Genomic DNA, 13,570 nt, shown 5'->3' with positions numbered 1-13,570 from the left:
CGAGGAGAGGGGATTCAGAGCACCGCCTAAACGAGCTCCAGAGATGGGCGCAAGCTGCGGCTATCAGCGTGAACCCCAGAGACGGGCATGAGATGCTAAGGCTGCTGCTGCCGCCACCAAGAAGCCTGTGTGTGAGCACAGGTCACTATCCACACCGCCCCTCCCGGGAGCCTGTGCAGCCCACCACTGCCAGGGTCCCGTGATCCAGGGACAACTTCCCCGGGAGAACGCACGGCACGCCTCAGGTTGCTGCAACGTCACGCCGGCCTCTGCCCCACAGGCTCGCCCCTCATCCGTACCCCACCATCCCCGCGGCCTGAGTGAGCCAGAGCCCCCGAATCAGCTGCTCCTTTAACCCCGTCCTGTCTGAGCAAAGAACAGACGCCCTCAGGAGACCTACACGCAGAGGTGGGGCCAAATCCAAAGCTGAACCCCAGGAGCTGTGTGAACAAAGAGAAAGGGAAATTTCTCCCAGCAGCCTCAGGAGCAGCGGATTAAACCTCCACAGTCAACTTGATGTACCCTGCATCTGTAGAATACCTGAATAGACAACGAATCATCCCAAATTGAGGAGGTGGACTTTGGGAGCAACGATATATATATTTTATTCCCTTTTTCTCTTTTTGTGAGTGTGTATGTGTATGCTTCTGTGTGTGATTTTGTATAGCTTTGCTTTTACCATTTGTCCTAGGGTTCTGTCTGTCCGGGTTTTTTTGTTTTTTTAGTATAGTTTTTAGTACTTGTTACCATTGGCGGATTTGTTTTTTGGTTTGGTTGCTCTCTTCTTTCTTTCTTTCTTTTTTTTTTTTTATTACTTAAAAAAAATTCTTTTAATAATTCTTTTTTATTTTACTAACTTTATTTTATTTTATTTTATATTTTATCTTCTTCTTTCTTTCTTTCTTTTTTTCCTCCCTTTTATTCTGAGCCGTGTGGAGGAGAGGCTCTTGGTGCTCCATCCAGGCGACAGGGCTGTGCCTCTGAGGTGGGAGAGCCAAGTTCAGGACATTTCTCCACAAGAGACATCCCAGCTCCACATAATATCAAATGATGAAAATCTCCCAGAGATCTCCATCTCAACCCCAGGACCAAGCTCCACTCAATGACCAGCAAGCTCCAGTGCTGGACACCCTATGCCAAACAACTAGCAAGACAGGACCACAACCCCACCCATTAGCAGAGAGGCTGCCTAAAATAATAATAAGGCCACAGACACTGCAAAACACACCACCAGACGTGGACCTGCCCAACAGAAAGACAAGATCCAGCGTAATCCACCAGAACACAGGCACTAGTCCCCTCCACCAGAAGCCTACACAACTCACTGAACCAACCTTAGCCACTGGGGGCAGACACCAAAAACAACGGGAACTACGAACCTGCAGCCTGCGAAAAGGAGACCCCAAACACAGTAAGGTAAGCAAAATAAGAAGACAGACAAACACACAGCAGATGAAGGACCAAGGTAAAAACCCACCAGACCTAACAAATGGAGAGGAAATAGGCAGTCTACCTGAAAAAGAATTCAGAATAATGATAGTAAAGATGATCCAAAGTCTTGGAAACAGAATAGAGAAAATACAAGAAACGTTTAACAAGGACTTAGAAGAACTAAAGAGCAAACAAACAGTGATGAACAACACAATAAATGAAATTAAAAATTCTCTAGAAGGGATCATTAGCAGAATAACTGAGGCAGAAGAATGGATAAGTGACCTGGAAGATAAAATAGTGCAAATAACTACTGGAGAGCAGAATAAAGAAAACAAAATGAAAAGAATTGAGGACAGTCTCAGAGACCTCTGCGACAACATTAAACACACCAACATTCGAATTATAGGGGTCCCAGAAGAAGAAGAGAAAAAGAAAGGGACTGAGAAAATAATTGAAGAGATTATAGTTGAAAACTTCCCTAATATGGGAAAGGAAATAATTAATCAAGTCCAGGAAGCACAGAGAGTCTCATACAGGATAAATCCAAGGAGAAACACGCGAAGACACATATTAGTCAAACTATCAAAAATTAAATACAAAGAAAAAATATTAAAAGCAGCAAGGGAAAAACAACGAATAACATACAAGGGAATCCCCGAAAGGTTAACAGCTGATCTTTCAGCAGAAACTCTGCAAGCCAGAAGGGAGTGGCAGCACATATTTAAAGTGATAAAGGGGAAAAACCTACAATCAAGATTACTCTACCCAGCAAGGATCTCATTCAGATTTGACGGAGAAATTAAAACCTTTACAGACAAGCAAAAGCTAAGAGAATTCAGCACCACCAAACCAGCCTTACAACAAATGCTAAAGGAACTTCTCTAGGCAGGAAAGACAAGAGAAGGAAAAGACCAACAATAACAAACCCAAAACAATTAAGAAAATGGTAATAGGAACATATATATTGATAATTACCTTAAATGGAAATGGATTAAATGCTCCAACCAAAAGACACAGACTGGCTGAATGGATACAAAAACAAGACCCGTATATATGCTGTCTACAAGAGACCCACTTCAGATCTAGGGACACATACAGACTGAAAGTAAGGGGATGGGAAAAGATATTCCATGCAAATGGAAATCAAAAGAAAGCTGGAGTAGCAATTCTCATATAAGACAAAATAGACTTTAAAATAAAGACTATTACAAGAGACAAAGAAGGACACTATATAATGATCAAGGGATCGATCCAAGAAGAAGATATAACAATTGTAAATATTTATGCACCCAACATAGGAACGCCTCAATACATAAGGCAAATGCTAACAGCCATAAAAGGGGAAATCGACAATAACACAGTCATAGTAGGGGACTTTAACACCCCACTTTCACCAATGGACAGATCATCCAAAATGAAAATAAATAAGGAAACACGAGCTTTAAATGATACATTAAACAAGATAGACTTAATTGATATTTATAGGACATTCCATCCAAAAACAACAGAATACACTTTCTGCTCAAGTGCTCATGGGTCATTCTCCAGGATAGATCATATCTTGAGTCACAAATCAAGCCTTGGCAAATTTAAGAACATTGAAATCGTATCAAGTGTCTCTTCCAACCACAATGCTATGAGACTAGATATCAATTACAGGAAAAAATCTGTAAAAAATACAAACACATGGAGGCTAAACAATACACTACTTAATAACCAAGAGATCACTGAAGACATCAAAGAGGAAATCAAAAAATACCTAGAAACAAATGACAATGAAAACACGGCGACCCAAAACCTATGGGATGCAGCAAAAGCAGTCCTAAGAGACAAGTTTATAGTAATACATTCCTACCTTAAGAAACAAGAAACGGGGGCTTCCCTGGTGTCACAGTGGTTGAGAATCTGCCTGCCAATGCAGGGGACACGGGTTCGAGCCCTGGTCTGGGAAGATCCCACATGCCGCGGAGCAACTAGGCCCGTGAGCCACAATTACTGAGCCTGCGCGTCTGGTGCCTGTGCTCCGCAACAGGAGAGGCCCCAATAGTGGGGGGCCCGCGCACCGCGATGAAGAGTGGCCCCCGCTTGCTGCAATTAGAGAAAGCCCTCGCACAGAAACGAAGACCCAACACAGCCATAAATTAATTAATTAATTAATTAATTTTTTAAAAAAAGAAACAAGAAACACCTCAAATAAACAACCTAACCTTACACCTAAAGAAATTAGAGAAAGAAGAACAAAAAAACCCCAAAGTTAGCAGAAGGAAAGAAATCATAAAGAACAGATTAGAAATAAATGAAAAAGAAATGAAGGAAATGATAGCAAAGATCAATAAAACTAAAAGCTGGTTCTTTGAGAAAATAAACAAAATTGATAAACCATTAGCCAGACTCATCAAGAAAAAAAGGGAGAAGACTCAAATCAATAGAATTAGAAATGAAAAAGGAGAAGTTACAACTGACACTGCAGAAATACAAAGGATCATGAGAGATTATTACAAGCAACTATATGCCAATAAAATGGACAACCTGGAAGAAAAGGAGAAATTCTTAGAAAAGCACAATCTTCTGTGACTGAACCAGGAAGAAATAGAAAATATGAACAGACCAATCACAAGCACTGGAATTGAAACTGTGATTAAAAATCTTCCAACAAACAAAACCCCAGGACCAGATGGCTTCACAGGCGAATTCTATCAAACATTTAAAGAAGAGCTAACACCTGTCCTTCTCAAACTCTTCCAAAATATAGCAGAGGGAGGAACACTCCCAAACTCATTCTACAGGACACCATCACCCTGATACCAAAACCAGACAAAGATGTCACAAAGAAAGAAAACTACAGGCCAACATCACTGATGAACATAGATGCAAAAATCCTCAACAAAATACTAGCAAACAGAATCCAACAGCACATTAAAAGGATCATACACCATGATCAAGTAGGGTTTATCCCAGCAATGCAACGATTCTTCAATATATGCAAATCAATCAGTGTGATACACCATATTGACAAATTGAAGGAGAAAAACCATATGATCATCTCAATAGATGCAGAGAAAGCTTTCGACAAAATTCAACACCCATTTATGATAAAAACCCTCCAGAAAGTAGGCATAGAGGGAACTTACCTCAACACAATAAAGGCCATATATGACAAACCCACAGACAACATCGTCCTCAATGGTGAAAATCTGAAACCATTTCCACTAAGATCAGGAACAAGACAAGGTTGCCCACTCTCACCACTCTTATTCAACATAGTTTTGGAAGTGTTAGCCACAGCAATCAGAGAAGAAAAAGAAATAAAAGGAATCCAAATTGGAAAAGAAGAAGTAAAGCTGTCACTGTTTGCAGATGACATGATACTATACATAGAGAATCCTAAAGATGCTACCAGGAAATGACTAGAGCTAATCAATGAATTTGGTAAAGTAGCAGGATACAAAATTAATGCACAGAAATCTCTTGCATTCCTATACACTAATGATGAAAAATATGAAAGTGAAATTAAGAAAACAGTTCCATTTACCATTGCAACAAAAAGAATAAAATATCTAAGAATAAACCTACCTAAGGAGACAAAAGACCTGTATGCAGAAAATTATAAGACACTTATGAAAGAAATTAAAGATGATACAAATAGATGGAGAGATATACCATGTTCTTGGATTTGAAGAATCAACATTGTGAAAATGACTATACTACCGAAAGCAATCTACAGATTCAATGCAATCCCTATCAAACTACCAATGGCATTTTTCACAGAACTAGAACAAAAAATTTCACAATTTGTATGGAAACACAAAAGACCCCGAATAGCCAAAGCAACCTTGCGAAAGAAAAACGGAGCTGGAGGAATCAGCCTCCCAAACTTCAGACTATACTACAAAGCTCCGGTAATCAAGACAGTATGGTACTGGCAGAAAAACAGAAATATATATCAATGGAACAGGATAGAAAGCCCAGAGATAAGCCCACACACATATGGTCACCTTATTTTTGATAAAGGAGGCAAGAATACACAGTGGAGAAAAGACAGCCTCTTCAATAAGTGGTGCTGGGAAAACTGGACAGCTACATGTAAAAGAATGAAATTAGAACACTCCCTAACACTATCCACAAAAATAAACTCAAAATGGATTAAAGACCTAAATGTAAGGCCAGACACTATTAAACTCTTAGAGGAAAACATAGGCAGAACACTCCATGACATAAATCACAGCAAGATCCTTTTTGACCCACCTCCTAGAGAAATGGAAATAAAAACAAAAATAAACAAATTTGAACTAATGAAACTTAAAAGCTTTTGCACAGCAAAGGAAACCATAAACAAGATGAAAAGACAACCCTCAGAATGGGAGAAAATATTTGCAAATGAAGCAACTGACAAAGGATTAATCTCCAAAACATACAAGCAACTCATGCAGCTCAATATCAGAAAAACGAACAACCCAATCCAAAAATGGGCAGAAGACCTAAATAGACATTTCTCCAAAGAAGGTATACAGATTGCCAACAAACACATGAAAGAATGCTCAACATCATTAATCATTAGAGAAATGCAAATCAAAACTACAATGAGATATCATTTCACACCAGTCAGAATGGCCATCATCAAAAAATCTACAAACAATAAATGCTGGAGAGGGTGTGGAGAAAAGGGAACCCTCTTGCACTGTTGGTGGGAATGTAAATTGATACAGCCACTATGGAGAACAGTATGGAGGTTCCTTAAAAAACTAAAAATAGAACTACCATACGACCCAGCAATCCCACTACTGGGCATATACCCTGAGAAAACCATAATTCAAAAAGAGTCATGTACCACAATGTTCATTGCAGCTCTATTTACAATAGCCAGGACATGGAAGCAACCTAAGTGTCCATCAACAGATGAATGGATAAAGAAGATGTGGCACATATATACAATGGAATATTACTCAGCCATAAAAAGAAACGAATTTGAGTTACTTGTAGTGAGGTGGATGACCTAGAGTCTGTCATACTGAGTGAATTAAGTCAGAAAGAGAACAACAAATACCGTATGTTAACACATATATATGGAATCTAAAAAAAAAAAAAAAAAGGTCATGAAGAACCTAGGGGCAAGACGGGAATAAAGACGCAGACCTACTAGAGAATGGACTTGAGGATATGGGGAGGGGGAAGCATAAGCTGGGACAAAGTGAGAGAGTGGCATGGACATATATACACTACCAAATGTAAAATAGATAGCTAGTGGGAAGCAGCCGCATAGCACAGGGAGATCAGCTCGGTGCTTTGTGACCAACTAGAGGGGTGGGATAGGAAGGGTGGGAGGGAGGGAGACTCAAGAGGGAAGAGATATGGGGACATATGTATATGTATAACTGATTCACTTTGTTATAAAGCAGAAACTAACACACCATTGTAAAGCAATTATACTCTAATAAAGAAGTTTAAAAAAAAAGAAATTAATTCACACTTATATGGTCAATTAATCTCCAACAAGGGAAGCAAGAATATACAATGGAGAAAAGACAGTCTCTTCAATAAATGGTGCAGGGGAAACTGGATGGCTGCATGCAAACAAATCAAGCAGAGCTACTTTCTCATACCATACACAACTCAAAATGGATTAAAGACTTAATGTAAGACCTGAAACCATAAAACTCCTAGAAGAAAACGTAGGCAGTATGCACTTTGACATCGGTCTTAACAATATTTTTTTGGATATGTCACCTCAGGCAAGGGAAACAAAAGCAAAAATAAACAAATGGGAGTACATCAAACTAAGATGCTTTTGCACAGCAAAGAAAACTTCCAACAAAATGAAATGGCAGCCTATCAAATGCGAGAAGATATTTGCAAACTATATACCTGATACCTGATAAGGAGTTAATATACAAAATATGCAAATAACTCATACAACTTAACATCAAAAAAACAAACAACCTGATTAAAAAATAGCCAGATGACCTGAACAGACATTTTTCTTAAGAAGACATACAAATGGCCAAAAGACACGTGAAAAGATGCTCAATATCACTAATTATTAGGGAAGTGTAATTCAAAACCACAATTAGATGCCACCTCACATCTGTTAGAATGGCTATTATCAAAAAACAACAAACACCAAGTTTTGGAAAGGATGTGGCGAAAAGGGAACCCTCATACTCTGTTGGTGGGATTGAGAATTGGTGCGCCACTATGATAAACGGTACGAAGTTTCCTCAAAAAATTAAAAATAGAACTGACATATGATCGAGCAATTCCACTTCTGGGTATTTACCTGAAGAAAACAAAAACACTAATTCATTCATATATATATATATATATATATATATATATATATATATATGTAAACACACACAATGGAACATCACTCAGCCATAAAAAAAAAAATCTTGCATTTTGTGACAACATGGATGGAATCAAAAAGTATTATTCTAAGTGAAATAAGTGAAACAAACAGAGAAAGACAAATACTACATGATCTCATTTACATGTGGAATCTGAAAACCAAACCAAACAAACAATACATCCTGGCTAGGTAGGGGGGAAAAAAGCAGCCCCATGACCAAGAACTGGGCTAGATGGCTTTGGACTCAGTGGCTAGATCTGCATTGTCTTTGTTATCACAAAGGAGCAGAAGCTCTGAAAAATACACTTAAGACCAGGTTGTGGACTAGGATGCACCCAGGGCATTAGCCCTGCTCATAGCTTTGAGTTTCTTTTTTATTTTTTGCCTTAGAATGTTTGTTTTGGGGTCCAGTTGTGTTTTCTGGTTATCTCTTTTTACATTTTCTTTATTATTTATATGTGTTTGAGCAAAAGGAGTGAATCTAATGGTTAATTCACTCTCATCTCTACAGAAAGCAATTTTCACATATTCTTCAGGAAAAAATAAATAACAAAATTTCTATCTAAAGTAAGACTCCTAACATAGTGTGTGTTGTTGCCTGTCTTCTTCCAGAAATCTACTATTTAATCATTCACCTGTCCTGGGCAGGGGGATTTGTAGGTACTAATCACTAAGCAGGATATTATGGCTAATAATTCTAGTAATTTATTTCCTCCATTAAATAAGCTATATATTACTGTACATTGAAATATACAGTAATTACATATTGTGAGAAAAATGAAAAAGTTCTCGTTTCAAAGCCCCAACTTTACCAGATAAAAGAATGGTTATCTTCCTAGTCTCATGAAAGTTCAGAAAGGCTGTACTTTTATTTCCCAAGGAGCAGACACTGTATGTACATACATGTACTCAGGCCCACAGAAAGCAAACGTAATGGGCAGCTTTGCTTCTGATACTGCATACCAGAGATCTCAGCTTCACTCACCCAATGCTTGGAAGACGGAGCTCCCTTTTGTATTAGATCTCCCTGGAATTCTAAAGGATCTCTGGCTAACTAATTCTGTCCAACATTTAAGAATAGACCCCTGCTTGATGAGATCTGGGGAACACAGGACATTTTCAAGTAAAGGTGATCATGTACAATTCTTCAAGAAGGATCTTTGGTTGGAAATAACACGCATAGCGGAAATCTTTAGAAACATTACGCTATTTTCAAATCAAATGTGAGTTTATTCCAATTTCAGAGTTTGGAATCATAAACATCCTGAGACAGAGATAACCTAGTCCAGTTTCTTCTTTGTATACATGAGCAAACTGAGGAAAGAAAGTAACTAAGATAATGTCATCCGGTTGAGGGTGTATTACTTTTAGAGAAAAGACAGGGCAATGTCCCATGAAATGTAGCCACTGGGCTGAGATCCCAAAGTATGTGACCTCTACAGTTACAGGCAGCCAGGGCTTTAGTCGGCCATCTCCAGTGTTTCAAAGGTGGCAATCAGCAACACACCCTTCCACCTTTTCCCGCCCCTTTTAAGAGCTAGGGGTTCTCTCTGGTTCTTTAACTACTTGCTCACCTAACTATGTGACAACAAGTGCTCTGAAATGTCTTCCTTTTGACATCTACTATTGGAATTTTCTTTCTACTGAAAAAATTCTCTGTAGTTTTCAGGTCTACTACCCAAGGTAAAAAGAAAAAAGAAGGACCTTTGTTTCTGTTTAACTTGTTGGGGGGGTTGCTTTAATTTAGCACTTTATTTGAAATGCACAGACACGGCCTATTTTTCTAAGAGCAATAGTTGTTTACTAATAGAGTTATCCTACTGCATTACTGAAAGGCTGTTTTACCACATCCATTACCAAAAATAATAAAAGGGTAGTGCCTTGGAATTAGCTACTTCCTCATATACCCAGGAACAAAGCCATATACATTGATGCAGATTAGGGTTTCAAATTTATTTTTCCGCTGAGTTCCCACAGAGAAAAAGAATGCTAAGGGGTAAAAATACGTGTTCATTTTGAACCATTTCAGAATCAGTGGCTTCTTGAAATATTTACAAACACCAACAGACACTACTAAGGTCATGGCCACGTTCTGAGTACATGGTTTGTTTGGAGAAAGAATTAGCTATGCTCAGGAGTATAAGCATCGATCTACTAACATGGAAAGAAGCTTACTTGGTGAAAGCCCACTTTGAGACCTGAATTTTTCAGTTTGATTTCTTACATGGTCATATTTAGCTGGTTTTCATTCCAAATTCGCTGGACAACTGACAAATTTCCACTTTGATTCACTGTGCAGCAATATCTTGCAATGAGGCATATAAAATGATATATTGTCCTTAAATTTTACATTTCAAATTTTTAAAACTTTTATTTTTTTATTACCCCTGTAATGTCACGGGTTGGATTATTTTACAAATTGATTGATTCATTCCTCTCTTAAAGATGAAAAACAATACCAGCTGGTGAAGTTTAAATTTCACAGTCAACAACTGGACTTTTACCTTAAAATATGATGCACAGTATTTATAGTATAAAGTTAAGATCAAAAATAAAACGTGTAGTCTGCTTTGGGGTCTGCTAAGCTAAGTGTCCTGGTGCACCATCAAACTTCTTTCTACATGTTATACTTAAGGCATAGTTAAACCTAATTTACTTATGTCACCATGAAATAGACTTCAAAATCAGTCATTATAACCAAAGACGTTAAAGACAAACAACGCCAGTCTAGGAGTCAGTCCTAAAAATTCTTCCACACATGCCAAAAGAAACTTCCTATGAGTGAGTTTCTAAGAAGCTGTTTCTTGAAGCATGTGACAGGACATCACACTCAGATGGATATCTTCACCTTCTGTCTGTTATTACTGTGGTCTCCTTTTAATCCCTTTAGCATCCTGCTGAAATGAAGTTTATAAACAGAAGTTTGGGAATGGATCAACACCAATACTGTCAAATATCTAAGTCAACAGTTTAAATCCTTCAGTCTGCTTCTACCTTCTGAATCTGCAAAGTCCTCTATGTCCCTGCATCTTACAAAAGGAGTTTCACACATATGTTAGTTTCTAGCATATGTTTGTTTCTAGGCTGTTATCTCCAGACTGTATGTCTTTAAAGAAAAAAAATCCACTATGGTCAGAAATCTAAGGCAAGTAGAGTGACTCTTCCAGCCAAGTAAAGATGAAAATCAACTTCTTCCCATTAAGAAATAATTTATACATGTTCTCTGAATTAACTCTTTGTGTCCAAGTAAATAATCAGAGGATGTAAATTTTCTTCTAACATTTCCACTCTTGTAAAAATCTAACAAGCCAAAATATTTTCCACACATCTATTCCAAATCTCCCTTTTTGTCATTTGTTATCATTTTTAAGGCTTGGCTCTTGTGAATTGTTTTTGTATAATAATATTTTTATACTAAGCATCTCATAGAGACTCATTAAAAAGAACTCATTTCTGAAAGATGAATCTGGTATTAAATATATTTTCTAATCCTAGAACTGGACATTACTGTCAACATGAATTCAAGAGAAAACTAAATTCAGGAAGTTGTCTTATACCTAACATGAAAATAGTCATTAAAATATAAAGGAGGAAAAGTTTAACATTCTTATAATAACCAAATATATGTTAATAATTACAAAGCAGTCTCATCTATTCATCAGGATAGATCATGGAGGATTTTTACTTGAAAATACTGTTAAAAGCTACTCTAATTTGCATGAAAATAATTGAACCCTCTTTCTCTTGGTTTTTCACGAAGTAAACTGGAATCCCTCCACTTAGCATTTCAGTGAGATTTGGGAGAACAGGAATTTCTCTTTTTTCCTTTATTTCTTTAAAATAAAATCACCATTCAGACCCTCCATTAATCACTAGAGTATAATTACTAACTAACACTGAAAAAGCTGGCTTCTGCAGACATGTTTTCAACTAATACTATTAATAGGCTGAATCCACAAAATCTTGTCAGCTACTCTCCAAATTCCAAACACATCTCTGCTCTGTAAAACAGGCAATGATGGGTTTAGGGGTTTAAAAAAAAAAAGTCTGCGAGATTACCATCATGTTCATCCTCTGGCTGGCAAAACAAGGCAGCATAAAATGCCAAGACTCAATGATTCAAATAAACCATGGCTGAGGGAGGGGCTGGGCTGGCTCAGGTCAGCACTCCAAATTAGTTCCATTCCTTACATCCTTCCTATAAAGCAGCTTCTTTGCAGTTTTCAGAATAAGATGACACAGGTGGACAGAAAAAATTCAGAAGGTAATGAAGTCAGCTTATTAAAAAACGAGAGGCAGTTCTTCTGAAAAGAAAATAATTTCATTGTGATTATGAATCACAATGAAACATGTATCATTGAAAAGTAACATGTATCATTCAAAAGTAATTTGGCTTCATTCATTAACTTTGAGAGTAAAGGCACTTTTTATTTTCACAGTTATAGATATTGTTAGAATTGCACACTAGAACTAGGGTACTGAAAGGGAATTTTGGTGTAATTGATTTTATTTTCATATGGCAACCCCTCCCCCACCTTGGCAGCTCAGTAAATTGCCATGAAGCTATCATAAAGTGGAATTCCTTTCTAAAAGAAGTTTTATATTCCCTCAGCCCAATTAGGAAGTTAAAAGGCAATTACATTAGATGCAATTCACAATAGCTGATTTTTCTGGGGATGTTAGTACATTTTTCCTCGGGACCCAAGTTCTGGGACATTTAACTGTTTGGTTTGCAATCTCTTCTTCTAAAATAACTGTGAAAGAGGAAGAGAGAAAGAAGGAAGAGGAGAGAGACTTTCCTCCCAGTTTTCTCCTTCAACCTGTACCCCATCCCAAGGTTCTAAATCAAAACTTGACTCCTTTGACCCTACTAACGTCCTGGCAGTTTGAATGGCTGAGAGAGTAGAGGGGTTAAATTTAGTTGTGTTTTACTTTCTGCCTAAACTTAGAAACACGAGGCAACTTCATCAGATTGATAAATACCACCCACGTGTAAATGACAGCTTTTCAGATATACAGAAAAGACTGAACATGCTTCAATATTTGGATGTATTTTAAAACTGCATACTGTTTGTTTTCCTCTCTTTACTTTGGATTTGGGGGGGAGGAGACTGCTTTCCTGCCTAAGTTCAAGACTGTTGCTCACTGGCCCAAATGCCTGTGTTCCTTTAAGCTCCTGTGCAGTCAGTACCCTCAGTTAGGTTCAGTGATGTTTTTAAAAACTGTTTCAAATAAGAGAGGATTGAGAAATGTGAACAGAAAGAAGCCTTAGGCAACTGGCAGCGCATTCTCTTCATTTTCTTCGTTCAAAATGTGGGAAATCGCTGCTCCTGTAATCCTTTTCAAAACTAACAATTTGTTGGGCCTTGTTGGTTCAGAAAGGTGGTCGTTATTTTCTCCTGCATTTGTGGGAAAAGTAAAGTTCAGGGCCAAAGTAAAATTAAAATGTCAGCGTGACTGGGTACAGAGGATAGGCGATGTCTACTGGGAGGTGAGCGAGGACAGGTTTCCAGCTGCCCAGAGCATTGGCTAGACGTGCGATTCGGCGCTTGCCTCCTACCGCTTTTCCCGCGCGGTACTGCCAGCCTCTGGCCACGCTGCAGAGCCTGGGCTGCTCGGGAGGAAGTGCGCTCAGGCGACGGATGCTCGGGCCTGGAGATGCCCTACCCCAAGGAAGCCAGAGTAAAAACTCTATGTCCAAGGATGGACAGAGGGACCTGAGCGAAAAGCGGGAATGTGACCGACCCACGGAGGCCGCGCCTACTGGCGGCGATCTGTCCCGGGCGCTGC

The 13,570-nt window shown here is 38.4% G+C and overlaps 1 long non-coding RNA gene across 4 annotated transcripts in view; it reads right to left on the bottom strand.

Annotated features, from left to right (window-relative positions):
* The window catches only part of LOC309635287, a 215,808-nt gene that overhangs the window by 195,134 nt on the left and 7,104 nt on the right, over positions 1–13,570 (bottom strand). The gene's annotated exons all lie outside the window — the stretch shown is intronic.

The sequence above is a fragment of the Balaenoptera borealis genome (assembly GCF_965194805.1).
Source record: "Balaenoptera borealis genome assembly, chromosome: 9".
Taxonomy (NCBI): Eukaryota; Metazoa; Chordata; class Mammalia; order Artiodactyla; family Balaenopteridae; genus Balaenoptera; species Balaenoptera borealis.
Note: the sequence above shows the minus strand (reverse complement) of the source record. Positions and strands in the feature narration are given on the sequence as shown.